The 27988-nt window shown below is 37.8% G+C and overlaps 1 pseudogene; it reads left to right on the top strand.

The window, feature by feature from the left end:
• Positions 1-106: 106 nt before the first annotated feature.
• Positions 107-27328, top strand: LOC112089588 (annotated as a pseudogene).
• The last annotated feature ends 660 nt before the right edge of the window (positions 27329-27988 follow it).

Genomic DNA, 27988 nt, shown 5'->3' with positions numbered 1-27988 from the left:
ATCCATTTTTTCGTTCTTGTTTTTTATTGTTTGCCACTTTAGCCTTGAACAAGTGTAGGATGGATGAGCTTTCATGGTTTTAGTTTGTTATAAAAACCAACTAAAACTTAATTCTTAATCTGTTGTGCAGGGTACTTAATGAAGAAAAGTGCAAAGACAAATGGGTGGAGTAGGCGATGGTTTGTTCTGAATGAAAAAACTGGAAATGTTAGCGTTTATCACAAGGCAAAAGAGAAAGCTGTATGCACTTTAATTGTAACTGTAATGCTAGGAGTGCATTATCACTTTGTTCTCTTTTTTTTTTCTAGAACATCTTGTTATAATTGTTATTGAAGAAATTTGCCTTTGCGTTTACCTTTCTTTAGCTTGGTTATACGGAAAAGCAAGAAGAAAGGAACTTCCGCGGCACTGTAACTTTGGAGGTATCATTCTCTTGCAATACTTACTTTTCGATGGTCGAAGATGTAACTGCAACTAAAAGAGTAGTTTAGGGTTTCATATTTACGTTGCTCTTCCACCTGGTCCTTTCAGCAGAGTGATGATTACTCGTAATTGTGAATCCTACTCTGCAAAATGTTATATTACCATTACTGCTGATGAGAAAACCGGGATGCTCCATAAATAACATTTAGCATTTGCAGTTTTATTGAGGTACACAATACTCAATTGTTTTGTCTCATGAAGCTCTGTTGATCTGCTGCTCAGGAATGCAGTATCGAAGAGATTTCTGATGATGAAGGAGAGAAATCAAAGAGCTCGAAAGATAAGAAATCAAATGGACCTGATTCAAAAGATAAGATAACATGCAGGGTTCCATATAAGACTGTACTTAAAGGTATGTCAAGCGATTATCAAAATTAGCTGTTTGACCGATGAGCCTCTCTATGCTCTCTGATATGAGCAACTTCTAAAAAGCTTGTATGCTGCAGCTCACAATGCGCTGGTTCTCAAGGCCGAGAGCATGGTCGATAAGAATGAATGGATTAATAAGCTGCAAAAGGTCATCCAAGCCCGAGGAGGCCAAGTGGGTGGCGCTTCCATGCGACAAAGTCTTTCTGAAGGATCACTTGTAAGTCATTTCGTTTATTTAAATGTCATTTACAGTAAACTATCTGCTCGTTCAGTAATTTTTTCCACTCTCCTTTAAAGTTAAACCTGCGTACCTGATCTTAATCTAATATCAATATCATGATGATGAAGTCTTTACTATGAATCTCCTGTATGGCTTGAAACGCCCATTGGAGAAAGTATGATTTCAAAAACTCGCTGTTTAATGAGTAAAAAGTAATACTGACGTATCTGTGGTTCGTACTTTTAGAGGGTTAAGTTTTGTTATATCTAAACGTTGAAGATAGCTCTGTTTAGGATAATGACTGTTTTGCGTTGGTCGTCTGCTTGTCTTTTTTTTTTTTAGGATAAAATGGTTAGGAAACCGGCTGACCCAGAAGAGGAATTGCGTTGGATGTCCCAAGAAGTACGGGGTTACGTTGAAGCTGTTCTCAACAGCTTAGCAGCAAATGTTCCAAAGGTAAACTAATTCTTGTAAATCTTCTCTACTTTCCCATAACCATCGAGCTTTTTTATTACTATCATATTACTTAAAGCAGCCCAAGAACCAATGGAGGATCTTCCGGTGAGGATTGGATGAACGCGTTTAACGCTGCTGCTAGTGGAGGGGACTCGTTGAGGAGGTATGGATCTGGTGGTCATAGCCGTCGGTACAGTGATCCAGCTCAGAACGGTGAGGATTCTTCTGGTTCTGGTGGTAGCAACCGTCGTACCACGCCAAACCGGCTCCCACCGGCACCTCCAGGATCATCTAACAGGTATTAGAAGAACCTGTTTGATTTTCAGGATTGTTATCGGAGAATTATAAAAAACACATTCTTTTTGTTTGGATTGGTCCTCATTTCTGGGACTAGTGTTTTCTTGTTTCTTTACTAGTTATAAAAAAGAAACGATTATGGTATGCTTATATGATGAATGATGTACTTGCGTGTTTTGTAGATAGATATTGATAGATACACATCTTTGAGTTTCGTTTCATTTTGGTAAGAATACATCTTACCAAAGTAATAAAACCTAATTTAATAAGAGTACATCTTACCAAAGTAATAAAACCTAATTATCACACAAAGCAAAAAAAAAAAACAGAATCATCTCTCTAAATTTGCTTGTGAAGAACGGTGAAATTAAAATGCGATATTAGAAATTGAGAAGAATATTATCTATCCAAGTGTGAAATTTTTGAGTTTCAATCGAAAATTAATACATGAGTTAGAAAAATTGACTTAGATTTCTTGAGTGTTAATCGCCTAGGAAGAGAGACCAAATCGATGAAGGAATTTTTGGGATAGCTTAAGTTAAATTGAAGAAGAGAGAAATAGATTTAATTGATTTAGAGAAGAAGAATTAAGAAACATTGAATTGAAGAAAATCGAAGAGATTATAAAAACAATGCTGAAGAAGAAGGGAAGAAGAAGTTCTTTTCAGTAGCGCTGAGCATAATATCCGAATCCAAAATATCAAATCGAGCCCGATCCGAAAAAAAACCGAACCCCAACCAAAACTGATAAAATATCAGAACGAATTATGTTTATATACACTAAATATTAATTCTATTTAAACTTGATAATCTAAAATTATAATTATCAAATTAGATATGAGTTATTTTTTACTAGAATGATTGAGAAATCCAAAATAATATAAATATATGAAAGTTTTTAGTTATATTTGTTAAGTTTTGATCAAATTTAATCAAATTTATTTAAATGTAAGCAATTTTATTTTAATTTTATGATTTTTCGGATATCTGAAACCGAACCAAACCTGAATAGAACCAAAGAAAACCTGAACTTAACTTTTAAAATATCGAAATAGGTTTTAAATGTTAAATCCAAAAACCCGAAAATCTGAATAACTCGAACCGAACACTAAAAAAACAGTTGGCCGAAAGCTTTTTCCAGGAGGTGACTATACTTCAATTTTTTCATGTCTCTGTAGAAAGATCTGTGGTTTAAATCCCCCCAAAATAGTATATTTATATTATAAATTTTGCAAAATATATTATCTTAATTATGAAAGATTATATAGAATGGTACCGTTTGAAATTATAGAACGGTACTCCGTTTGAAATAATTCATCATTTTGTACTATTTTAGACTATTCACCATAATTATTGTGAATAAAACCAAGTAAGGTTAGTCTAGTTATTAAACACATAGTAGACACAAAAGGCCTAGATAGATCAACGAAGGAAAAATTCAGAAACCAAATTTGTCTGTCTTCAGTTGATCTAACTGGATAACGTGCATGCTGCACCTTTCGGTTTTGTTAAGTTATTTTGTAGAATGATTTTATTTGAATTTAACATTTATGTGAGTCATTCATTATTAAGAACCTCATCAGAATTCTACCATTAATGAAGAAAAAACAAATAAATAAAGTTATGGGGTTCTTAGATAAAATGTATAAAAAAAATTGGTTGAGAATCTCATGAGGGGTTCTCCCATTGATGATGGTCTTATAATTCTCTTTTTGTTATCCTTTGGATAAAACACAAATGATTGGAGGAAAAAAATATAATTATCCTAAATCGTTATGTTCCTGTGTTATGGAGTCATATAAAAAAGAATATATATATTTTGTTTTGGTTGGAAGGTACTAATTAAGTCTCGCAAAAAAGGAAGAAATGGGTAAAGAGATAATATATCAAACACTGTGGAGGTCTACCGTTGGCCATTAAGGTGTTAGGCGGGTTGTTAACTGCGCAATACACAATATGTGAGTGGGAAATGATAAATGAGAGTATTAGATCTCACATTGTTGGAGGGACTAGCTTCAACGATAGAAATATGAGTTCTGTTTACCATGTTTTGCATATGAGCTATGAAGAGCTGCTTATTTATTTGAGGCATTCATTCCTCTAAATTGCTAATTTCCAGAAGATTATGCAATAAATGTGGAGATATTGTCCTATTACTAGACCGCAGAAAGAATACCGAGGCCGTTACGATGAAGCGGTGAATTTTGTTAATTGCAGAATTTTATGTATGTTTGCTGCTTTGAGTGAACATACTCATGAATTTATTCGATCATTGACATAGAGCCTTCTTGATATTGATATTGATATTGTATCAGAGCTGTAGATAGCTCATTGGTTTGTTTTTGAGAAACATCATCCGAATTAGCACCTCCAATTTCATTGATACATGCATAAACAGAAGAAAAAAAAGACAAACATGACATCAAAAACACAAAATGAAAACATTCCTTACTGTTTAGGTTTTGAGTGGTAATGTGACATTCCAAACATCAGATTTTGGCCCAATTTTTTTTTAAACTTTTTTTTTAAAATCCTAAATTCTAACCCAATTCTTTTTAATACTCATTAAGCCCAAATCCATATATTAATTTTTCTCTAAACCAAAATATCTAAAACCAAACCTAGTGAAACTTAAAAGAAACGAAAAGAAAAACAGCGTAGCCGTAATAGAAAAAAAAAAGAGAGAGAAGAAAAGAGAAGAGAAGAGAAGAAAAGAGAGAGAAGAGAAGAAGAATAGAAGAGAGAAAGGAAGAGAGAGCTCACTTGACCACCGTGGCCACCATAAGGATCCATTGCCACAATGAGCTGCACGTCTTCAGAGGAGGATCCATGGTAACAGGAGCCTCTGGTCTACCACCGTCGCAATTGCTGCTTGCACCGAGATGCTGGAGAAGAAGAGAGTTGAGGGAGAAGACACAGTTCCGAGGTGGGGTTTTGTGAGGAAGATTCCCGTTGCTTCAGAGAGAGTTAAACCGTGGTCTAGGTGCTTCTGGAAATATCTCATTGCAACAAAGCCGTAGGAGAAAACGGCATCGCCATTGCAGTTACGGTCAGGCCACAACGAAGCTTTCTTCCTGCGCAAGAATCATCTGCGTCATTTTGCAACCCAGAAATCTGCTCCGACGCAGCAAATTCAAAGAACTGTGGACGACTCGTTTTAAGTCCGATCAAACTGAATTCTGGTGGAGGGCTTCACAGTACATAGGTCTTTAGTTTCAACGGTGGGATTGAGATTTCAACGGTTGGTTATCGAGTTATGAGCGTGTTTCCGAGGCGGCTCTGAAGTGTTCTTAAGAAGAGGTGCTCTCCAGCTGCAACCGCTTTTGGCCGCTATATTCTCCAAGCGCTATTCCAAGTTCTTTTAAATTAAGGTGAGGACAAGTTTGTGGATTTCTAAGATATATTAGTTGATTTAGTAATGTGTGTATGCTTAGTGTAAGTATTAAACATGATTGATAATTGGTATTTGATAAAAGGTGATTGATATTGGTTGTTGATTGTTTATTGATGATGATGCATAATGAGTAATATTGAAATATGATAATAGGATTGTAAGACATTTAGTTGCTAGTTGGAATAGTAATTATTTGGTTACTGACGGCCTACAACGAAGAACTGAATATTGTGAAGTTGTAGTGATCGATAAATTGTTTGACGGCCTACAGTGAATGACTGAATATTGTGAAGTTGTAGTGATCGAGAAAGGGCTGACGAACCATAGTCAAGCTCTGTTGAGGGTGGTGGCACCGATAACTTGACAAGCCCAGAACGGGTGGTGACAGAGAATGAGTACCATTGACGGAAGTTCTTTGGAAATGTGAAGTAGACTCTTTAGGTTGATTGTTTTGAATGATTGAATTATTGTATTTTTTTAGAAATATTAGGATCATATATATTATATAATATAATTAGTTATCCTAGGTTGATTGTTGTTTGAGTTTGATGCTTATATTATGTATATACATTATTGCTATTTCAAATAATATGTCAAAGAATCGTGTGTGTTCCAAGAGCACACCCTCATTGAATATTATTTACCGAATACTCACCATTTTCTTATTTTTCAGGTGAGACCAAAGTGTAGTACTTATGGCGGTCGTTGTGGTTTTATATCCGGGAGTCATGGGCGCAATTCTGTAATTATTTTAATAAGAATCCTAATTATATTTTCTTTAGTTTTCTTCAAATGTTTAAGGCTTTTCGAGTTCTCGATTTATGTATTTTTAATAAAGGATTTTTGATAATAAATAAATATTTAATAGGTTTGTTATTCTTTTTAAAAGCTGTTAAATGAGTGTAATTTAAGTTAGGTTATATTTGCGAGATTAGAATGTCTCAATTTGGTATCAGAGCGTAAGGTTAGCCAAACCGGATCTGACCCGGGAGCCGTTTTGGGACTTGTTATAATTTTTAATCGGTTTTTAATAAAAAAGAGAATTTAATTTCTGATTTCAAATTTCTTAATTTTTTTAAAAAATTAAATTTCGGATTTCAAGGAAAAATAAAGTTTTGAATTTCGTATTACACAAAAAAAAATTTCTTTTAAGGGTTAGAGAGTAGGGAAGCAACGAACTTGACTAAGTCAGTCTTCTTTTATTCTCTAGGTTGAAGATGAGATCCAAGTGTTCTTTCAAGATGTCAAGACCTTTGTGCAGCGGAAAAAGAAACCAGAAAAAGTCAAATTATCAGAGTCACGCAACAGAAGCGTTGGGATGTCACAATAAAAGTAACCTGCACGACACTCCAATGTATAGTCGATAATCAAGTGGGGGAGAAGCAATCCTTCAATTCGAGGACGAATTCATTTCAAATGGGGGAGTTTATGACATCCCAAACATCAGATTTTGGCCCAATTTTGTTTTTTTAAATTTTTTTTTAAAAAAATCCTAAACACTAACCCAATTCTTTTTAACACTCATTAAACCCAAATCCATATTTTAATTTCTCTCTAAACCAAAATATCTAAACCAAACCTAGTGAAACTAATAAGAAACGAAAAGAAAAACAATGCAGCCGTAATAGAAAAAAAAAGAGAGAAGAGAAGAAAAGAGAGAGAGAAGAGAAGAAGAATAGAAGAGAGAAAGGAAGAGAGAGCTCACGTCGACCACCGTCACCACCATAAGGATCCATTGCCACAATGAGCTGCACGTCTTCAGAGGAGGATCCATGGTCACAGGAGCCTCTGGTCTACCACCGTCGCAATTGCTGCTTGCACCGTCCAAACAATTATTTCAACGTTAACAAAATCAGGAAGAGGATCATTAGACACAAAAAGAGGAATAATCTCGCGTACTCCTTCCACATTAAAGAAATTCTCAAATCTCCTCCTCATAATATTTAATTTGTTTTCGATTTATTTTAAAGCAAGAAAAAGGGAGAAAAGCGGTCAAATACTTGGAGGTCCTTACTAAAGTTTCATATTTACTAACACAACCACGAAGATCCACACCCAGTCTGTCATATCGGGTTGAATCCGAAGAAATCGGGTTTCGGTCAAAATTGTGGTAAGTCAAACCCTAATTTTTTTTAAAAAAACTTCAAATTTCGAAATTGTCCTCTCGTCGTCGTCTTCGTATAGTATTTTCTGGGACAACTACGAGTGATTTGCTGCTGCCTGTCTTGAATCAACGCCTCGCTAAATCAGGTTCGTTCGTCTTCGTCCTCTGATTTCTAATTTCTATCTAGATTACTTTGTAGATTTAAACTCGGTTTTGTGTAGAATCTAAAATATGATTTATATGTTCTCTATTCGGTTGGTAATTACAAAATAGGAGTCATGGATTTAGGAAACGAAAGAGTGTTTAGACATGCTACACCAGAATTGTACTCAGATTCCGAATCGTCGCAGGAGAAAATGGTAGAAGGAGTTTCCGAACCAGAGACGGGTAATAATCAGATAGTGTTGTGGAGGGGAACTGAGGCTGAGGTTGAGGAGGAGGAGAACCAGTCATTGCCACCCTTGAGAATTTTTGTCAAGCCCAGTGAGTATCATAATGCAATAAAGCTGGGAACAAGATGTTATATCCACAAAGCTGTTTCGAAATTGGAGTCTCTAGACCTTGAACCCCATGAGCTGTTATGGTTTACAGAACACCTACAGTTCAAGCACTTTTGGCATATGCATAGGGCCATGCATGAGGACACAACATACAAGATGATGGGAATGTGGTTGCTTCTTCTTCGGACAGCAAACACAAATAAGAAGAGGGAAGCTTGGTTGTAGTGAATGGCGTACCAATTCGCTATTCCCTTAGAGAGCATGCCATTTTGTGTGGATTAAACTGTCTCCCGTACCTAGAGGACTAAGAGAGCATAGGAAGTTTTTCGTTTAAGAATAGATATTTTCAGGAAACCGTCCCCTCCCTTGCTGCTGTTGAGAAAAAGCTAAAGTCAATGCGAGAGCTAGTTAATCCTGATCGGTTGAAGATGTGTGTCGTCTACTTCTTATCCTCTATAATTAGTGGGAAAACGAAAACCGGCAAGGGAGCACCATCTGTTGACCCCTTATTCCTGATGATTGTGGATGATCTCGAGGCTTGTAAAAGGTTTCCTTGGGGTAGGTATTCATTCGATGTAAATATGAAGGAGATTGAGCATACAATGAGGCATTTCAATGGGGTCGTCGAAACAGATGCCTGGACATTTCCAAGCTTTGTTACTCTCTTGGAGGTATGTCACATTATAAAGAATTTGTAACTATGTAATACTATGAGCTTAAATGTAATTTGTTGGGTTTATGTGTAGTTGCTAGCCTTTGAGGCCATCCCATGTCTGAAGAACAAATACAGAGAAGATGTTAGAGGAGCAGAGAGTGATTGTCCCCGGATGTGCAGGCAGAAGTTCCAACCATTCACCCTAAAAGATTTCCTTTTGTCGAAACTCTATGAAACACTGGGTAACACTAGGGTCATCGAGAGTATATTGCAAACATCCGAGGATGAAGTAGTTATGCTTGCTGGAGTCATGGAGAGGAATGAAGAGGAAGATATCGGTGATATCGTTCCTGAAAATTGGACGAGGCGTTTAGTTGAGGAAAAGAAGCCGATATTCTGGAAAGAGATATGCAAGATCGATGTTGATGTCCGAGATAATAAGGAGTGGGTAAACCATCCTGCAGCGGCTGAGAATAATGTGGGGACGGAGAAGGTGGCGCCTCTTGGATTGGTGGAACAGCTTCAGAGCTTGCAGAAGAGTATGTACGCTCAGTTTCTCCGAATCAGTGTCCGAATGGATGGCTTTGATACAAGACTCTGCTCTGTAGAACAATATGTAAAAGAGACAAGAATAAAAAGCGAAGGACCAGGAGATGAGGGAGGAGAAGTTTTTCGAAAATGATGTAGAAGATGAACATGAACAAGGTGGAGAGAAACTTGAAAGTCTGGTGACAACTGAGAAAGCGGGAAACAGAAACAGCCGAAGAAAAAATAGCTGAAGCAGAAGCCGAAGAAGAAGCAGAAGGAGCCGGAGCAGAAGGAGCTGGAGCAGAAGGAAGCGGAGCAGAAGGAGGCCAAGCAGAAGGAGGCGGAGCAGAAGGAGGCAGAGCAGAAAGAGGCGGAGATGAATGAGCCGAAGCTGAAAGAGGTGGAGCAGCTTGTAGCCCGATCTCCGTACTATCCATTGTTTTGGTAATACTTAATATTTCGTGGTAACACTATGTTGTATTACTTGGTATGTGTAGGTAGAACCAGACGGTGCTGACGTTGTGAACGCATAAGTGGGTGCAGGTAAACGGAAACAAGAGCAATCGAAACTAGGGCCAAACACAAGGCAGATACGTTAAGTCTCCTATGACATTTGATATATGTATTTGTATTTGGATTAAACTGTATTATGGTGTGTACTTCTATTTTTATTATTGATTTTGGATTATTGAAAACCAAATATTGGGAAAACTTGGTATTATTGGTGAAACCACGTATAAATGGTATAGCCTAGTTTTATTAGGTGTAACCATCTTAGTATTATTTGGTGTAACCACTTATATATGTGGAATACTAGGCCTAAACAGTTCGGGTTAAAATTATTAGAATAATGTTTGTACATAACATAAGGGAGTACAAAACATTACGAATTGTGCACATACAGAATCCAGAACATAAGGAAGTACAAAAAACAAAAAACATAAGACATAAAACACCAGACACATTCACCAGTTGACCATATCAGGAAAAACCCTAACTACCCGGTACACATATAGGAAGAACCTTCCGCATTCGCGAGTTAAGAAGCAGTAGTCGCAGATGTTTCGTGGTTTATACTCATCATTTCACCAACGCTCTCATCGGTTAATTGTACCGCACGGACAGTGGATAAGAGTATTGGGGCGCGGTAAAAAGCGATGGTGGCTTTCATCGAACATCTCTGGCAACCATATTAGCCAACCAAGATATACTTCTTCAACAAGGTCGCGGGTGCACTTCCTTATTGTTTTCCGGCTTAGTTTGATGAGGTACTCATCATCCTCGGGATGTTCCATAACAAGTTTCATGAACATCATGTAGACATATACTGCACGCGTGTAAACTCTATCCGCCGCATCCTTGATCAGTAGAATCCCTCCAAAATCGTGTCGATGAAAAAAGAGTTGCATACCTCGCATGAAAAGCATGCCTGGATTTCGTGAATCATAGAACTCTCTGAAGACATCAATGATGAGATGGACATTTTGATCCACTGGATGATCCATATTAAAGAGATCAACTTCAGCGTAGAAGCCAGGACCTCTGGTGCAGTCGTTGAACCTATGACAAATCGAGCGAATCCGTATTAGGTCACCAATTGTGTTAGCCGACTTTGCTAGAACCTTTTCCAGTAGTTCGTCTGGTAGGGCTAGTAGGTAGGAGTACTGTGCCATGGATTTATATATGAAAGTGGTCGAGGCCGAGTTTTGTGAAAGTTCTGAAACCCTAAGAGAAAATGATGGATTTTGTAATATAAAAAGAAAATCTGAACCCTAAGAGAGAGGAGGAAGGAAAAAGTGATTTGGGAAAGTAATGAAGAAGTAGAATGGATTTCAGAACTTCTTTGCGAACCTAAATAATAGAAAATGAAGGAAGTGAGTAGTCACGTCGAGTAAACGCGACCATATGAGAGAGAGGAATAACTGCTACTCTCATTAATGCGTTATTGAAAATATACGTATGATTTTTTACTCATATACTGCGATATTTGAACATTTGTCTGGATTACTAAAATGTTGGCATATTACATATTATCAAGTTATCGTCAATTTTTCTGATGAAAATTTTCAACCAACCATAAATAATTTCTCCAAAGATAAATTATAAAATGTCATAAAATTAAACATCAAGGTTCTTAGAAAAAAAAAAGGATTACATATATGAATTGTTCATAAAAAAAAGAGGCTTCATGTGAATTTCGATGACATTCCAGACCTCTTCCTCTTTATCTTCTTCATCTCTTCCTTGGAATAGAAATGTAGAAAATCTCATTTATGTTTAAAAAATCATATAGCCTAAATTTGTATTCAATATTATTAATTAATCATGAGTTATGTCTACAAATTAAATTTAAAAACCCAAACAAAATCAACTGATTATAATCCAGTCATATAGATTTCAACTTATTTGAGATTTGTTATAACCAAAAAAATGACTAATTACTTACCCATTCAGATGTGTCCATGCTTCGAATTTCTCTTTCCACGAATCCGCAATGTATGCACTTCAATCCTATCTCCAGATTCAGAATTAATTCGTGTTCTGGTTTTGTACTACGTGTGTGGGGAGTTTTATCGACTGAGATGTCTTTGTCTTTTTCCTCAAGAAAAAAATATATATAAATTTTCACTCATGATCAAGACATATTTATAAACCATTAAACAGAGAGAATATATTACCTTTGGAAGATTTTGCTTGACTTGATCATTTGATTTGATGAGGAGATGAAATTGTTCCCACAGCTCTGCTTGCTCGATCTCAGAATCGGTTGGCGAAGGTGGCGACTTAGGTTCCACCACACCAAATCTCATTATCAAATGTGGTGGGTTGATGATTAGCAGACCATTCTCATCATATTTTTTTATATCTAATTTCTCCATTTTGTTTATGTATTGTTAGAAACGATGAGACTACTTGAAAATTCTAGAAGTACAATATCTCAAGTGTCTATTTATAGAGTAGGCAATAGTGTTCACTTTTCACGAATTTCAAGTTTTTTGGGGAAGACTACTTGACTACTAAACATTGTTAAATATTTTTAGTGTATAGACAATGTTCTCTGGATATTTGTCTACTCAGAATTTACTCACGTGAGAGGATTTATTTATTGTATAGACGCGTTGCATGGACGAAAAACGAGGAAAGAGAGAACGACGCATTTATTTATCTCTGTAAAAGTGAATAAATAAATATATAATAATAACTGTCTAAAAGATAATTACGCCGCATGTTTAATCGTTGCATTAGTGTTGGTAGTTGTACCAGTCTTACGGCTTTTAATGCTTTCATTAACTGCCGCAAGACAGGTACAACTATCAACACTGTATTTGATTTTTATCAATACATTAAGTAAATAAATATTTTCGGGTTTATTAGGGGAGATTAAGATGTGACTTTTAACTTCTCCGCATGATAAGACTGAACGGTTGAAGGGTATTTATTATATGAGTCGCACCCTAGGGTTTTCCTTTCTCTTTCTATAATTATAACTCGCTCTCTCTCTCTCACTCATATCTATCTTCTAAATCCTCTTCTCTCTATTTAGTGCTATCGTTTCTCTCTTTATCACTTCAAAATGGCCCCTAAAGGCGTGGATCATGACTCATCTGAGGGAGTTGCTGCGGTTTCCGGCGAGTGGATTCAGTGCAGGGCCAGTGGCGGAAGACATTTACGAATGACAAGCAACGCTGTTGGGCCCCCCTAGTAGTCCATTCGAAGGGGGCATCTTTTTCATCTCTATCCGTTTCCCACCGGAGTACCCTTTCAGGCCACCAATGGTGTCGTGGAAGACGCCGATTCTGTACCCCAACATCGACAAACCCCGCGTCTTCCATCCGCTACTCGTCACCGCTACCTGGAGGGTTGGAACGATGGTGAAGGAACTCCTCCAAACGCTCTATGACATGCTGCTTCACCCTAAGGTGGAGGAAGAGGACAACTACCTCGCAGACGTCGCACGCATGTACGTTTTGGAACCAGAGAGGTTCAAGAAGAAGGTCCGCTTGATGACCGAGTTCATGGCATGTTCAGAATAAAATAATGAATTGTATGTTTTACTATTTTCCGTTGTACAATATTTTATTATTAAAAAATTATGTCTGTAATATATTTATTTACAAAAAAATTATTATTCTATCCACTATATTATCTCAGCCGATACATAAAATATGTAATACTAGGTATCATTTGGTGTAACCACATGTTTTTCCGAATATCGAAAATATGTAATACTCGGTATCATTTGGTGTAACCACATGTTTTCCCGAAAATCAAAAATATGTAATACTCGGTATCATTTGGTGTAACCACATGTTTCCTGAAAATCGAAAATATGTAATACAAATTATCATTTGGTGTAACCACCTGTTTTCTCAAAAATTGAAAATATGTAATACTCGGTATCATTTGGTGTAACAACATGTTTTCCCAAAAATCAAAAATATGTAATACTCGGTATCATTTGGTGTGACCACATGTTTTTCCGAAATCAAAAATATGTAATACTCAGTATCATTTGGTGAAACCACATGTTTTTCGGAAAATTGAGTAAGTCTTGAGTAGAACCATGAATCATAACTACTTGAACAGGTAGATAGTTAAAGAAACCGAGGCCACAGCAAGAACAGATAGAACAACCATGTCCTTAATTTCCTTAAATATCTTAGTTCGTCGCATCTGTTCTAATTCCCTATCCATTTCCTTCAAAACCCAGTCACAAATCACCTCATAAAGGAGAGCATTAGACCTCATTGCCTCAACCATTTCCTCCTTCAGGTTGTTTACCGATTCCTGTAGCTGGGAGATCTCCGTTGAGTGAATCTGGTCCATGGTTCTAGTCCAACCACTCCAGCCTTGCATCTCGGTCAAATCATGCCGAACATCTGCAATCTCTTCTAGCATCGCCTCAGCACACCACTTGAAGAGATGACATCCGGGATTCTACAAGACACAAACAGTATAAATATTTTTGGTACGAAATTAAAAGCAATCAACAGCTGAACTTGCCTTACATATTCCTTATTGCAAGCGAAGAATCTTCTACCTGGATCCAAAATGGTGTGGGAAGTTTTGATGATTAGTTTACGATGACAATAACAGAATCGCGGAATTTGAGAATCTTCGTACAATTCGGGTGGAGGGCTCCCACTTGAAATTTCCGAGTCGGACGACGAGCCGAGACTTGGCATTCTCGCAAAAAATTATTATTTTGCAAAAAAACTGAGTGTTTTGTGTTTTGGTTGTTTAGTGCTTAAACCCAGATATTTTATTGAATTTTGATGTTGAGGGGAAATTCAAATTTGGAAATGTCTGTTTTGGGGGGGGGGGAACTCAAAATTGGAAATGTATGTTTTGGGGGGAAAAACAAATTTTAGTTTCGTGGATAAACCCGGAAAATAATAAATAATTGTAGTGGAGTCTATTTGTTCCACCCAATAAAACACGTGTTCAAGTGAAAACTCATGTCATTAATTGTAACTGGGAATTTAAAACGTAGTTGTGCCTTGTTTTCCAGATATGCACATCGCCCATATAGTTGTACTTTTGGTGGATATACCATATTCACAGTAATACTAAATTTGAAAGAATATATTCCGGTTATACGATTCATTATTGGTTATAAAATCAAATTATCAACTTATTCATCAAACAAAATTTGAGGAAAAATATGATACGTATTCTTTCCATCATTGATGGCCTAAGCTTGACAATGTGACTATAGAAGGAGATTGACACTTAAGTGTTGGGTGTGGTGAGATTCGTATTATTTCTTCATTATTTTTAGTATTTTGAAAGCCTGTTTACTAGTCCTTGATAAGTTTTAGCATGAAAACGACCATATTTTAAAATACTAATTATTATCATGGTGGTATTTTGCCATCTCCAAATTATAAAATCGGTTTAAATTGGTCTATTGGTGGTTAAGGGTTGTTTAACCTCTTCAAAACGACGTCACCTGGAAACGGGTCTCCTTTAATCTTATTTTCTATTATTATAATAGTATTATACCTGACACATAGACATGTGTTCAGGTAAAGAACACCTGTCATAACTCACGTGTGGCTGACATAATTTATTTTATTATGGACACATGTCGTTTATTGTAACTGGGAATTTAAAAAGTAGTTGTGCCTTATTTTCCAGTTATACTCATTGTCCACATAGTTGTACTTTTGTTGGATATACTGCATTCGCAGTAATACTGAATTGGAAAGAATATATTCTGGTTATACGTTTCATAATTGGTTATAAAATCAAATTATCAACTTGTTCATCAACTCGAAAAGAATGATACGTATTCTTTTAATCATTGATGGCCTAAGCTTGACAATGTGACTATAGAAGGAGATTGACACTTAAGTGTCGGGTGTGGTGAGATTCGTATTATTTCTTCATTATTTTTAGTAATTAAAACCTTGTTTACTAATCCCTGATAAGTGTTAGCATGAAAACGACCATATTTTAAAATACTGATTATTATCGTGGTCGTATTTTGCCATCTCCAAATTATGAAATCGTTTAAATTGGTCTATTGGTGGTTAATGGTTGGTTAACTTCTTCAAAACGATGTCATCTGGAAACGGGTCTCTTTTAATCTTATTTTCTATTATTATAATAATATTTTACCTGACACATGATCACTTTTCTCTTCTTCTGACGAACATTCCATCGGGTTTTAACTTTTACACGGCATTCTCTGACCTTAAAGTACTACTTTCACTTTTCTTTTTTTTCACAACTTTTTCGCTCTTGCTTCTCCTCCCAGCTCACAATTATTTGTGTTCGACAGAACAACAAATGTCCATACTAAACATTATAACTAGATCGTAGTTATACCAAGTTTTCCTGACCAAAACTAAACATTTACATTGTTGATACACTTAAAAGCAACACATCATTTTATTTTATTTTTTAGCATTATTTACAAATTGTCTAATAGAAAATAAATAGTCTAAGTAACAACAAACACTTCGATTTTCTATTGAACTTCTGAGAACATCGATTTGAAAGAGAGAACAATAGATATGCCACTCATTCGCGAAGAACAGTGATAGTATCATTTGGCCACTCCTTTGCGAACCTCGTAATAATTTGACTGAATTTTGCCGTCTGCATTGTCCAGTAGCAAGTATCGCACATATTGGTAGGTTCCTCCATGGATCCGTATATAACAAGACAACTGTGGGGTAAGTCCATGTTTCCGCAGTGCAAGTTACAAGCTTTGTGAAAAACCAAAGTAACATTTTCTTCAAACACTTGTAGAGGGTTAGCGTTGAAACCCCTCAAGCTTGAATGTTCCATTGTTTGAAGCATTTGTACTGCCTCCGCCCGGGTAATATCTGTCACAGATGTTAAGCTCACTTCGCATCTGGACATGATGAGGACAAGCATTTTATGGCAGTATTTAACCATAGAGCATCCCGCTTCTGCTGATTCCTTAATCATAGCCATCCCTGCCTCGATATTACGGTCACAGAAAATAATTGAAAGACCTCTTTCAAATAAAGTCGTTGGATTACTTGCTACCAAACATCTGTCCTTCAACATTCTCATCCATGCCATATCAAAGACCCAAAGTGTGGGCACGCTTAACAGATCCATGCTCCATAAGAAGATTGGATCCTTGGAGATTTCGTTAAAATCCTTAGGGGCCACTTTAGCAGAACAGTAATCTCGTATGCAATTACTGATTATCTTCTTTAGTATTTTGGTTTTCATCTCGATGGGCAAATCATAAATCCCTACTTGCTTTGCCATAGGAGATGAAATGTGTTTCTGATACTTCTTGGGTCTATGTTAAATAAAAGAAGGCACAACTCCTTAAAAACTCTTGCAGTCGCTGTTGGAAAACGAAACGACACGTCATTTGTATTTCTTTGTTGCATTTTTTTATTTCTTTGTTTCTTTTTTTTTTCAAAAATCGTAAAACATCACATTTCCAAATTATAGGAGTTCAGAGTAATCCCGAGGAGTACAGTGGGCATTTCCAAATTATAGGAAAACAATAGTCGACTGTAGTTGTACCAAGTAATCCCGAGTAAAACATCACATCTCCAATTATAGGAGTTCAGAGTAACTAAACCACGTTATCACCTGCAGTACTTTCAGAGGCACCTGCAGTACTTTCAGAGGCATCTGCAGCATTTTCAGCTCCAGTATTTTGACCTGCAGTAAAATAGGAATAAATTCCAAAAGATTCAGGGCGACGCTTATTACTCATCTTCACTTTCTCAGACTCCGGTCGACGCTCTCCAACGGATGGATGCCTTTTCTGCTGTTTTGCCCCCCTTTTTTTCTCATGTTCCGGGGGAAAGCACTAAATTTCTTTATATCATCGGGAACAACCCAGTGTGACTTGTGTGAGACTGGATAGATGGTTCTGTTATAAGCAAAAGGCCACTGCTCGGTTAAATAATACTTTGAACACAAGTCCTCTACGTATATATCCTCTTCTCTGTCTGGCCGCTTCATGTAATTCTCAAGTGCGACTAAGGCATGCACACAAGGATACTTGTCTATATCAAACCACTTGCACGAGCAAGTTTTACTTTTCAAGTTCAACATGTAATTCATCCCATCGCTTCCGATTACACTGTATTCAATCTGACTGATGTTTAACTCGGTGACACTTAGCCTATTCCCTTCAACACATCTACTGTGAAATATATTCTCAACAAAAGCCACCAGTTTACGTCCTGGTGGCGTAGAAGCAGCCTCGTTCTTATGCTTGTTAAACCACTCACACAACTTCGCAACAATCTTATCCACCATAGGTAATAAGCATAGCCTCCTTGCATCCTTAGATATACTATTCAAGGACTCCACAACGTTACTAGTCTCTAGGTTGTACCTATCTCCTGGAAAATAGCACCTGGCCCATTTCCATATTTCTACACCCCTTTCTAGATACTTTAATGCCATCCTCGTATAATGATCAAGAAACTCGACCTTTGTATACTGTCTTGGGCACTCCATGAATGTCTCTGCAACTATTTCTCTATCCCTTGAAACTTGCAATTTCACATTCTGGCTCAGATGCCAGATGCAATACGCATGTTTAGCTCCGGGTAAACCTCAGCTACTGCATTGATGAGGCTTACATTTCTGTCAAAAACAATAACCAATTCAGAACTATCGGGTATAACAGTTTTCAACTCCCTGAAAAACCAGCCATAACTGTCATTTTTTTCTGCATCAATTACTCCAAAAGCAATCGGATAATGGTGACGATTACCATCCTGACAAGCAGAAAAGACTAGCTGACAACCCATTCCGGCTTTCAAAAAAGTTGCATCAACAATTACCACTTTCCTCATTGCTGCAAACCCGTCAATGCAAGCTCCCAAAGTGACAAATAAGAACTTGAATCTTCGTTGTCCGTCCAGTAACACATTGTGTTTTGTACCTGGATTCACCTGCTCTAGCATGTACAAATACGAGTACAGATCTCTATAGCTGTCTTCAGAATAACCACGAATCAGAGATTTAGCTTTCTGTATTCCTCTCCATGCGGTAGAATATGACACACTCATAGAAGCATTATCTTTAACCATAACCATGACATCGTGAGGAGTTGGTGTATCTAATCGACCTGGATACGTTTCCTTAACAATAGATGCTACTAATCCTGGTGTTCCTTTCCTTTGTTTGCTGTTTGTACTCGCACTGGCCCGAGAACAACTATGCATCTTCCGGTATACTATATCAGAAAAACAGGGTGTATTCGCATTCTTCCAAGCTCGTAAATACCAATTACACCCTGTTTCACCGCATTTCACCACGTATCGCTTCTTATCTGAATTCTTTTATATTCAGACCAAAACAATTCTGATGTGAAGCTCTATACAATAAATCTATCAAATCTTGTTTACATGCAAATCGTTGCCCTATCTCAGATTCATACCATCATCCCATTCAAAATGTTGTGTTTCTACTTCAGCACGGGGACCATCATCAAAATCAAACCGTCTGTATTCTCCCTCCTCGTTATCCAACTTTGCTTTATCATCATCTACTCCATTGTCACGTGATACATCATCACCACTTTCTCCATTGTCACGTGTTACATCATCACCATCTTTTCTCTCGTCAACATTATCATCATCAGCTTCCTCTATCACCGGGACATTCTGTTGATGTTGTTCTGCTGAACAGTTGCCTGTGTAAATAGCAAATACACCATTATTTAATCCACCATTACTTAAACGCAACCCCCCGTAATTGATATCAATTGAACTTACCCTCTCAAAGTTTGTAATCATTATCACCTGAACACATACACCATAATCAACTGCATAAAAATTGGATTTTCCAGTTGTACGCAAGTGATACCATGTTTCCACTTGTTTCCAGTTGTAAGCAAGTGATACCAATTGTTACTCTCTCTCATCGTCTCACTCCCAGAAAATACTCTAATCTAACTCCCATTTACTGCTGTATAACATCTAAACCTACAATCCACTAAATACCCATCCGATTAGCAACCAATCGCCATTTCCATAGTCTACAATTCCCTATTCAATAATCGAATTTAATCCCCAATAGTGGTTCTATGGCAACGACTTCCCAAAATCAAAACGAGGTAATATAATTCAACCACAGAAATGTCAATTACCTCGATTAGCTTTCAATGTCGGATCAGTGCAGCAAAATGTCAAGAAGGACTCGACGATCTCTCGTTCTCTCTGTCGGGATCGCTGGGAGAGGAAGCTGGTCAAAGATGGTCCACAAAACCCTGTTCCTGATCTCTTCCTGATTGGATAAATTTTTGGCGCCTAATATTCGTCTTCACCCTCCTGATTGGCTAGTTGTGCTTATATCTTATTGGTTGAAATTTAGTAAACCGCTTTTCATTGGTTCATCAATGCTTAATTATCATTGGCTGAATTTCTATTTCTAATTTTCTTCCATAGAAAATTACAAAAAGTACTTCGACATTTCCAAACTCATTAAAAAGTGAGAGACCTGCGAGGGGTACGAGAGAATGAAGAGATATACATCTGAATAAATAATTCTTCAAAAGAGTGTTTCAGGTTATTTCTCACACAAAAGATCTTGTTGTTGCTTCATTAACTGCGTTAATAATCTAAGCAAACTTAGTAGTAAATCATCTTAAGTGGAGTTAGTTATGCCTCAATTATTGAGTTATTTGCTGTGTATTTCTTTTACTGTTAAAAATTTGTCTTTAATTTCATTATCTTACATTACGATTGTATGAGTGCATAGAGTATAATTGATTGATAGAGTATCTTTAATTTCTTTGACTGTTAAAATTTTATCTTTAATTTCATTATATTACATTACATATACTATGATTGATGTGTTCTTGAGGAAGTGGATTATGCAGACAAGATGTTCAATGAAATGTCTGAGGGAGACTTAATGTCTATCTTCTTTTCTTCTATTTTGGCTGCAAAGCAAGTTGGATCTTTATATTCTTTTGCTTTCAAAGGTGAAACAAAGCATTCTGTTTAAACATAGCATCCCAACTAATTGAAGTCACTCTAGTAAACTATCTTCTTATACTGCGCAAAAAGTGTAAGTCATTTCGTTTATTTAAAAGTCATTTACAGTAAACTATCTGCTCGTTCAGTAATTTTTTCCACTCTCCTTTAAAGTTAAACCTGCGTACCTGATCTTAATCTAATATTAATATCATGATGATAAAGTCTTTACTATGAATTTCCTATATGGCTTGAAACGGCCATTGGAGAAAGTATGATTTAAAAAACTCGCTGTTAAATGATCAAAAAGTTAAACTGTTGTCTTTGTACTCATACTTTTAAAGGGTTAAGATTTGTTATTTCTAAACGTTGAAGATAGCTCTGTTTATGCATGTAATGCAGTTTAGTTTCCATGGTAATTGACGGTTTTGCTTTTGATCGTCTGCTTGTCTTTTCTTTTTCTTTTTAGAATAAAATGGTTAGGAATTGCGGTGGATGTCTCAACAGCTTAGCAACAAAAGTTCCAAAGGTAAACTGTTTAGCATTCTTGTAAATGTTTCTTTAGTTTCCCATCTCATTCAAGCTTTTTTATTACTTAACCCTCGTGGTGGCTTCAACAGGCCGTTGTTCTTTGTCAAGTGGAGAAATCAAAGGAAGACATGCTGAATCAGTTATACAGTTTTATCAGGTCTCATATCCATTTTCTAATGTATATTTGTTACTCATTTAATTAATACGGCTCTGGCGTGGTGCTTATTTGTCTCTCTCTCTCTCTCTTGGATTAATCTGCAGTGCGATAGGTACTGAGAAGATTGAATCGTTGATTCAAGAGGATCAGAACGTGAAAAGACAAATACACCTTGACCAGAAACAGTCCTCTCTTCTTTCAAAGCTCACTAGACAGCTTAGCATTCACGATAACTGAGCAGCTGCTGCTTCAAGCTGGTCTGACAGTGGCACTGGTATGTATACACACACATCTACCCTGTCGATATTGTGATAATATGTAAGAAGCAAAACCGATTTCATTTTCTTGTTGCGTTATTTGCAGAAAACAGTTGTTACCGATACGATCGCAACTCTCTTTGATCTAATCGCTCTCACTTCTCCTCCTCTCTCTCTCACTCTTTGTGTTTGCGGAAAAACTAGATCAACACGAGGCAAGTATAGAGTTCCCCAAAATCTTTGGGTACATCTCTCTTCAGGAACGGAACCTGGATAATTCATGTACAGAGAATTCTTGAAAAGTTTGTTACAACAGATAATATCAGAGAAAGTCAAAAGGAAGAAGAAGACTCGAACGTTAGAATTTGTTGAGCTACCTCTTTTTCCTTAAAACGACCTCGTCTAATGAGTCTGGGCCAACACCAAATCATTGAAGCCCAATAGCTCTCCAAGTCTGCGACTCTGATACTTGGACCTAAGCCCACCTTAACTCAAACCTGGTTAACACCAAACCAGCTAGATTTGATCGAACCGACCTAAATCACGAACCAGATCCTCACAAATCTACACCTTGGTTCTGATTTCCTTTGGTCTTTAACGGTCGAATCTTGAGAAAATTTCGTTCCTGGCAGTACAAATCTTCACTTCCTCGACAATTTGTATCTTACCGCGAGTTTCATTCAAACCTAAACCTCATACTTTGCAATCTCCTGGTCACCAGAGATAGAATGAACTTGAATCTGCATTACCAGAATCACCTTCAAGTCTCCACCGGACTTGAACTCTCGTCATCTCCAGACCTCCTGGAAATGACGCACTCACCGCCAAGATCAGGCGGTGACATTCAGAGCTTCCAAACACCTTCCGAAAGAACTACCAGGCAGAATTTTGGTTAACATATCTGCTGGGTTCTTCGATGTATGAATCTTCAAAACACTTACATCACCTTGAGCAATAATATCACTGATGAAGTGATATTTTGTCGCAACATGCTTTGTCCTCTGACTAAACATGTGATTCTTCACCAAAGAAATCGTACTTTGCAAGTCACAATGAACCTCAACAGCTCCCTGGATGAAACCCATTTCCTCGCAAATTCCCTTTAGCCACAACGCCTCCTTAACTGCCTCTGACAATGACATGTACTCTGCCTCGGTGGTTGACAAAGGCAACAACCTTCTACAAACACGATCTCCAACTCGCAGTATTTCCACTAACCGTAAAAACATACCCGGAAATGGATCTGCATCTGTCTAAGTCCCCTGCCTAATTTGAGTTGCAGTAGCCTATAACTTTGAAATCTGACCTTTTTGTGAAAGTTAAACACAGATTTGGAGCCTCCTTGATGTACCTCATTATCCACTGAACTGCTCTCCAGTGACTTTTACCTGGATTTCCCATGAACTGGCTCACCAAACCCACTGAGTAAGCTAGATCAGGTCTCGATCCCACCATGGTGTACATCAGACTACCAACTGCGCTTGCGTATGGAATCTGATCCATCTCACCAGCTTGATCCAACATCACTTACTCTGTAAGACTTTGGAGTTTGAACTGTGGACCCATTGGAGTAGACAATGGCTTACAATCCCACATTTCAAACGTCTTCAACACTTGATTCAAGTACCCTTTCTGAGATAAGACCAAAACTCCTTTGGATATGTTTCTGAATATAACCATCCCTAGTATCCTTCTTGCTGGCCCCAAGTCCTTCATCTCAAACTCTTTGCTGAGAGAATCTTTTAGTTTGTTTACAACACTTCCATCATTTGATGCTATTAACATGTCGTCCACATATAGCAGAAAATAGACCATGTCTTCAACTGTTGAGCCCCTAAGATACACACATAGATCATACTCACTCTTCTTGTACTTATTCTTGATCATTAATGTGTCAAACCTGTAGTTCCATTCTCTCGGTGACTGTTTTAAACCATAGAGCGACTTCTTCAACGAACAGACTCTGTCCTCAAATCCTTTCTGAACATAGCCCTCCGGTTGACTCATATAGATTTTCTCCTGCAGCACACCATGTAGGAAAACCGTCTTTATGTCAAGCTGCTCAAGTTCCATGTCTTGATGAGACACCATTGACAAAATGAGCCTGATCGAGACATGCTTCATAAACGGAGCAAAAACCTAATTGTAATCTATACCTTCGACTTGTGCATAGCCCTTTGCAATATGTATTGCTTTGTATCTAGGCTTCTCCACTCCTGGTATACCTGGTTTCAGCTTGTAAATCCATTTGCAACCTATAACCTTCTGTTTCTCTGGTTTGTCAGAAAAATCCCAAGTGTGATTTATGCTTAACGAGTCCATCTCCTCGTCCATAGCTGAATCCCATAAATCACTCATATTTACTGTGTCTGATGCAGTCAAAGCATACACCACGAAGTTAGCTCCTTCGTATCTAGATGGTGGTTTTATTTCCTTTCTCACCCGATCTCTAGCCAACACATAGTTGTCTAGATTTCCTGCAGTAACAGCTCCTGTATCTTCAGAACCATTGTTATCATCATCTTCTGATGTACCTGACTCTTACCCTGTCACTTCATAGTCTGGATCAGCTCCATTTTGATTTGAAACCTCCCCTGAAGTTACAACATCTGTTGATTCTCCAGCCGATTTATTTTCCGAAGATGAGACTCTCACTACATGAGTAGCTTCTTGCTCCATCTGATTTCCCTTTTCTAAGTTCAAATCTTTGAATAACCTCTCTTCATGGAATACCACGTCTTTACTGATGGTAATCTTTTGTTCTTCTAGTAACCAAACTCGATATCCTTTTGTTCCCTGAACATATCCAACAAATATGCCTATGCGAGCTCTTGGACTGATCTTCTCCTGCACTGTATGAACATACGCCATACAGCCAAAACATTTTAGGTGACCATACTCCGGCTTTTCACCAGTCCACAACACTTCCAGAACCTCAAACCCAATAGACGCCGCTGGAGATATGTTGATGATGTAGACTGCAGTAGATGCTGCCTCAGCCAAAAACTCGCCCTTTAAACCCATCTCTTGGAGCATGCTTCTTACTCTATCCATTATAGTTCAGTTCATTCTCTCGGAGATACCATTTTGCTGTAGCGTGTAGGGACAAGTCTTGTGTCTTTTAACCCCGGTTTCTCTGCACAACTCATCAAACTGCCTATTGCAGAATTTAGTCCATTGTCGGTCCTTAAACACTTTAGCTTCTTTCCTGTTTGGTTTTCTACCAGAGTCTTCCAATCAGCAAACTTTTGAAAGGCCTCATTCTTTGTCTTAAGAAAGTAGATCCAGACTTTCTTGGAGAAATCATCTATGAACGTCATGAAGTATTAGTTCCCAGATAGAATCGGTGTAACTGTCGATGAGCCCCACAGATCCGAGTGAACATAGTCCAGAATCTCCTTTGTAGTGGGTTTGATCTTCGGGAAGCTTTGCTTGTGGGATTTACCCATCGTAAATGCTTCACAGAATCCCAACTTCGATACCTATTCCTTCTTCAGATAGCCCTTTCTCACTAAAGTATCCATAGACGACTGTCCTATATGAGCCAATCTTGAATGCCATTTCTTTGTTAAGTCTTTTGTGGCTTTAACAATATTTGTCTCTGGCCTCCTGATTCTTCCTTGAAGATAGTATAGACCTTGCTCATACTGCCCCGTTAACACCTTCTGATCCCCTTTGTAGAATACCACCTCAAAGTCTCCACTTGAGTACTTACACCCTGACTGTTCTAGTTGACCATACGAGATAAGATTTCTTCCCATCTGAGGCATGTATCTCACCTTGCTTAACGTAATAACAGTACCATCTGAATTCTTTACATTTCCCATACCTTTAACCATATAGTGCGTATTGTTACCCATAAGCACCTTACTTCCTTCACATTCCACAAAGTATGATAGTAACTCCTTCTCGGAGTGATGTGGAATGTGCAACCTGAGTCTTAAACCCATTCATCCTTCGAGTCATGTAAACTGGCCATCAAAGCTATCGGTTCTTGCAGATTTGTGGCAAGGTTAGCGGAATTTGGGTTCTTGTTCCGTTTGGGACAATCTTTCTTCCAGTGATTCTCATCACCACAAATCCAGCAGGCTTTGGGTCCAAACTTGCTTTTCCCTTTGGACTTCTTTTTCCCTTTACCCTTATTCTGCTTGTTGCTGTTCTTGTGATCTTGCTTCGGTTCTGCTTTCCTCTTTGAATCAACATATAGCCCTTCTTCATTTCCCTTTGACCTTGTTAACTGACCCTTCTGTCTTAGCACAGCTTCTTTTTCATAAGCCAAAGCAACTACGTCCTTAACTGTTAAGAACTGCTTTCCCGTTCCATATTTGAGAGTATGAACCAATGGTTCATATGCTGTGGGAAGGCTTGTTAGAAGTTGTATTGCTTGATCATCATCACTTATGGTGATCTTAAAGCTTCAGAGGCCCTGAATCAGCTTCAAGAATTTGTCGTCATATTCTTCCTTAGACTTGCTCTCATCCATCTTGAAACTGGCAAAACTTTGCTTAAGATAAATCCGATTTGGTAATGACTTAGTCTGATAGTCTGCTTCCAAATCCTTTCACATGCCTAAAGTTGTAGACTCATGCATTATCTTTCTCAGAATCTGATCCGTCAAACAAGTTCCCAAAAGATTTCTCACCCGCAGATCCTTCTCAGCTGCTTTCGGATCAACTTTCGGGTTAACAACAGTTCCCTGTTCATCCGTAACCATTGCTGACTTAGAGTGCTCTTCTAACCCCGATCCCAAACCTTAAATTTCTAGTTGTCCTAGCATTCTGTATTTCCATATACCGAAATCCCATTTACCATCGAATTTCTCTATTTTGAATCTTCCCTGTGTTGGTTCCATGGTTGATTTAAGAATTGACCAAGTATCACCTGCAAAAAAAGTTTACAATACAAGAACAGACCAAACCAGCAACAGATCCAAGCAAAATATCTCTCGCAATCAATATTTCAGATACGCAATACCGATTCAAGATAGATTCCACAGTATAAGATTTCGATGGGCTTTAGAACAATAGTTGGGATAACTACGAAGAAAAGGTTTTGAGAAACTTCCCTGAGTTCTTGGTTTGAACTCGTAGATTTCAATCTCACGATGAGATCACCTTTTTCTTCACTGTTGGTCAGTGAAGCTCGCGAACGTCTCCTCCTTCGATCCTTGAAACTCCGATTTGATCCTCGAGTCGCCTTTGTATCCTTGAGACTTGAGTGTGTCCAAACCTAACGCTCTGATACCACTCGTTACCGATATGATAGCAACTCTCTTTGATCTAATCACTTTCACTTCTCGTACTCTCTCTCTCACTCTTTGTGAATGCAGAAAAACTAGATCAACACGAGGCAAGTATAGAGTTCCCCAGAAACCTTGGGTACATCACTCTTCAGAAACGGAACCTGCATAATCCACTATCTGAGCTTGTACAGAGAATTCTTGAAGAGTTTGTTACAACAGATAAGATCATAGAAAGTCAAAAGGAAGAAGAAGACTCGAACGTTAGAGTTTGTTGAGCTTCCTCTTTCACCTTAAAACGACCTCGTCTAATGAGTCTGGGCCAACACCAAATCACCGAAGCCCAATAGCTCTCCAAGTCTGCGACTCTGATACTTGGACCTAAGCCCACCTTAACTCAGACCTGGTTAACACCAAACCAGCTAGATTCGATAGAACCGACCTAAATCATGAACCAGATCCTCACAGCAGCGCAAGAACCAATGGAGGATCTTCTAGTGAGGATTGGATGAACGCGTTTAACGCTGCTGCTAGTGGAGGGGACTCGTTGAGGAGGTATGGATCTGGTGGTCATAGCCGGCAGTACAATGATCCATCTTAGAATGGTGAGGATTCCTCTGGTTCTGGTGGTAGCAACTGTCGTACCACGCCAAACTGGCTCCCATCGGCACCGCCAGGATCATCTTACAGGTATTAGAAGAGCCTGTTTGATTTTCAGGGTTGTTATTGGAGAATTATAATAATATGAGAGAGAGCTTAGTGGAATGAGAAGAAGAAGTTTTTGATTATCTTCAATTGATCGATCACTCTCCTTAACGTGAAGTACATATTTATAGTAACAAAGTTACCGACTTACTCATGTCGGTAAAAGTAAACTTCAAGTAGAAGTAATTATTAAACAATTCAAATGGATAATTACTATCTAACACTTTCTTTTAATTATCCATCATCGTTAATGTATTACGTACTACCTTGTTAAAAACCTTATTATGAAAAAACCCAATAGGATAAAAACCATGACAAGGGAAAAAGAGTATAGTAACGTAATCTTCCTCTAAAATGATGGAATAACGTTCTCTTCATAAATCTCGCAAATGACGCATTGCGATATTTTGAATATGCTTTCTGAATACTGTAGTAGGAAGCGCCTTTGTAAAGAGGTCCGCCGCATTTTCACATAAAATATATTGGATATCGACTTCTTGATTCTTCTCGAGCTCTTGCGTATAAGAGAAAAACCTTGGAGGAATATATTTCGTTCTGTCACTCTTAATATAGCCTTCTTTTAGTTGAGTGACACATGCAGCATTATCTTCAAATATTTTTGTTGGTTCCGTATCGATGACTATTCCACTTG

This window comes from Eutrema salsugineum, unplaced genomic scaffold (assembly GCF_000478725.1).
Source record: "Eutrema salsugineum unplaced genomic scaffold, Eutsalg1_0 scaffold_8, whole genome shotgun sequence".
Taxonomy (NCBI): Eukaryota; Viridiplantae; Streptophyta; class Magnoliopsida; order Brassicales; family Brassicaceae; genus Eutrema; species Eutrema salsugineum.
Note: the sequence above shows the minus strand (reverse complement) of the source record. Positions and strands in the feature narration are given on the sequence as shown.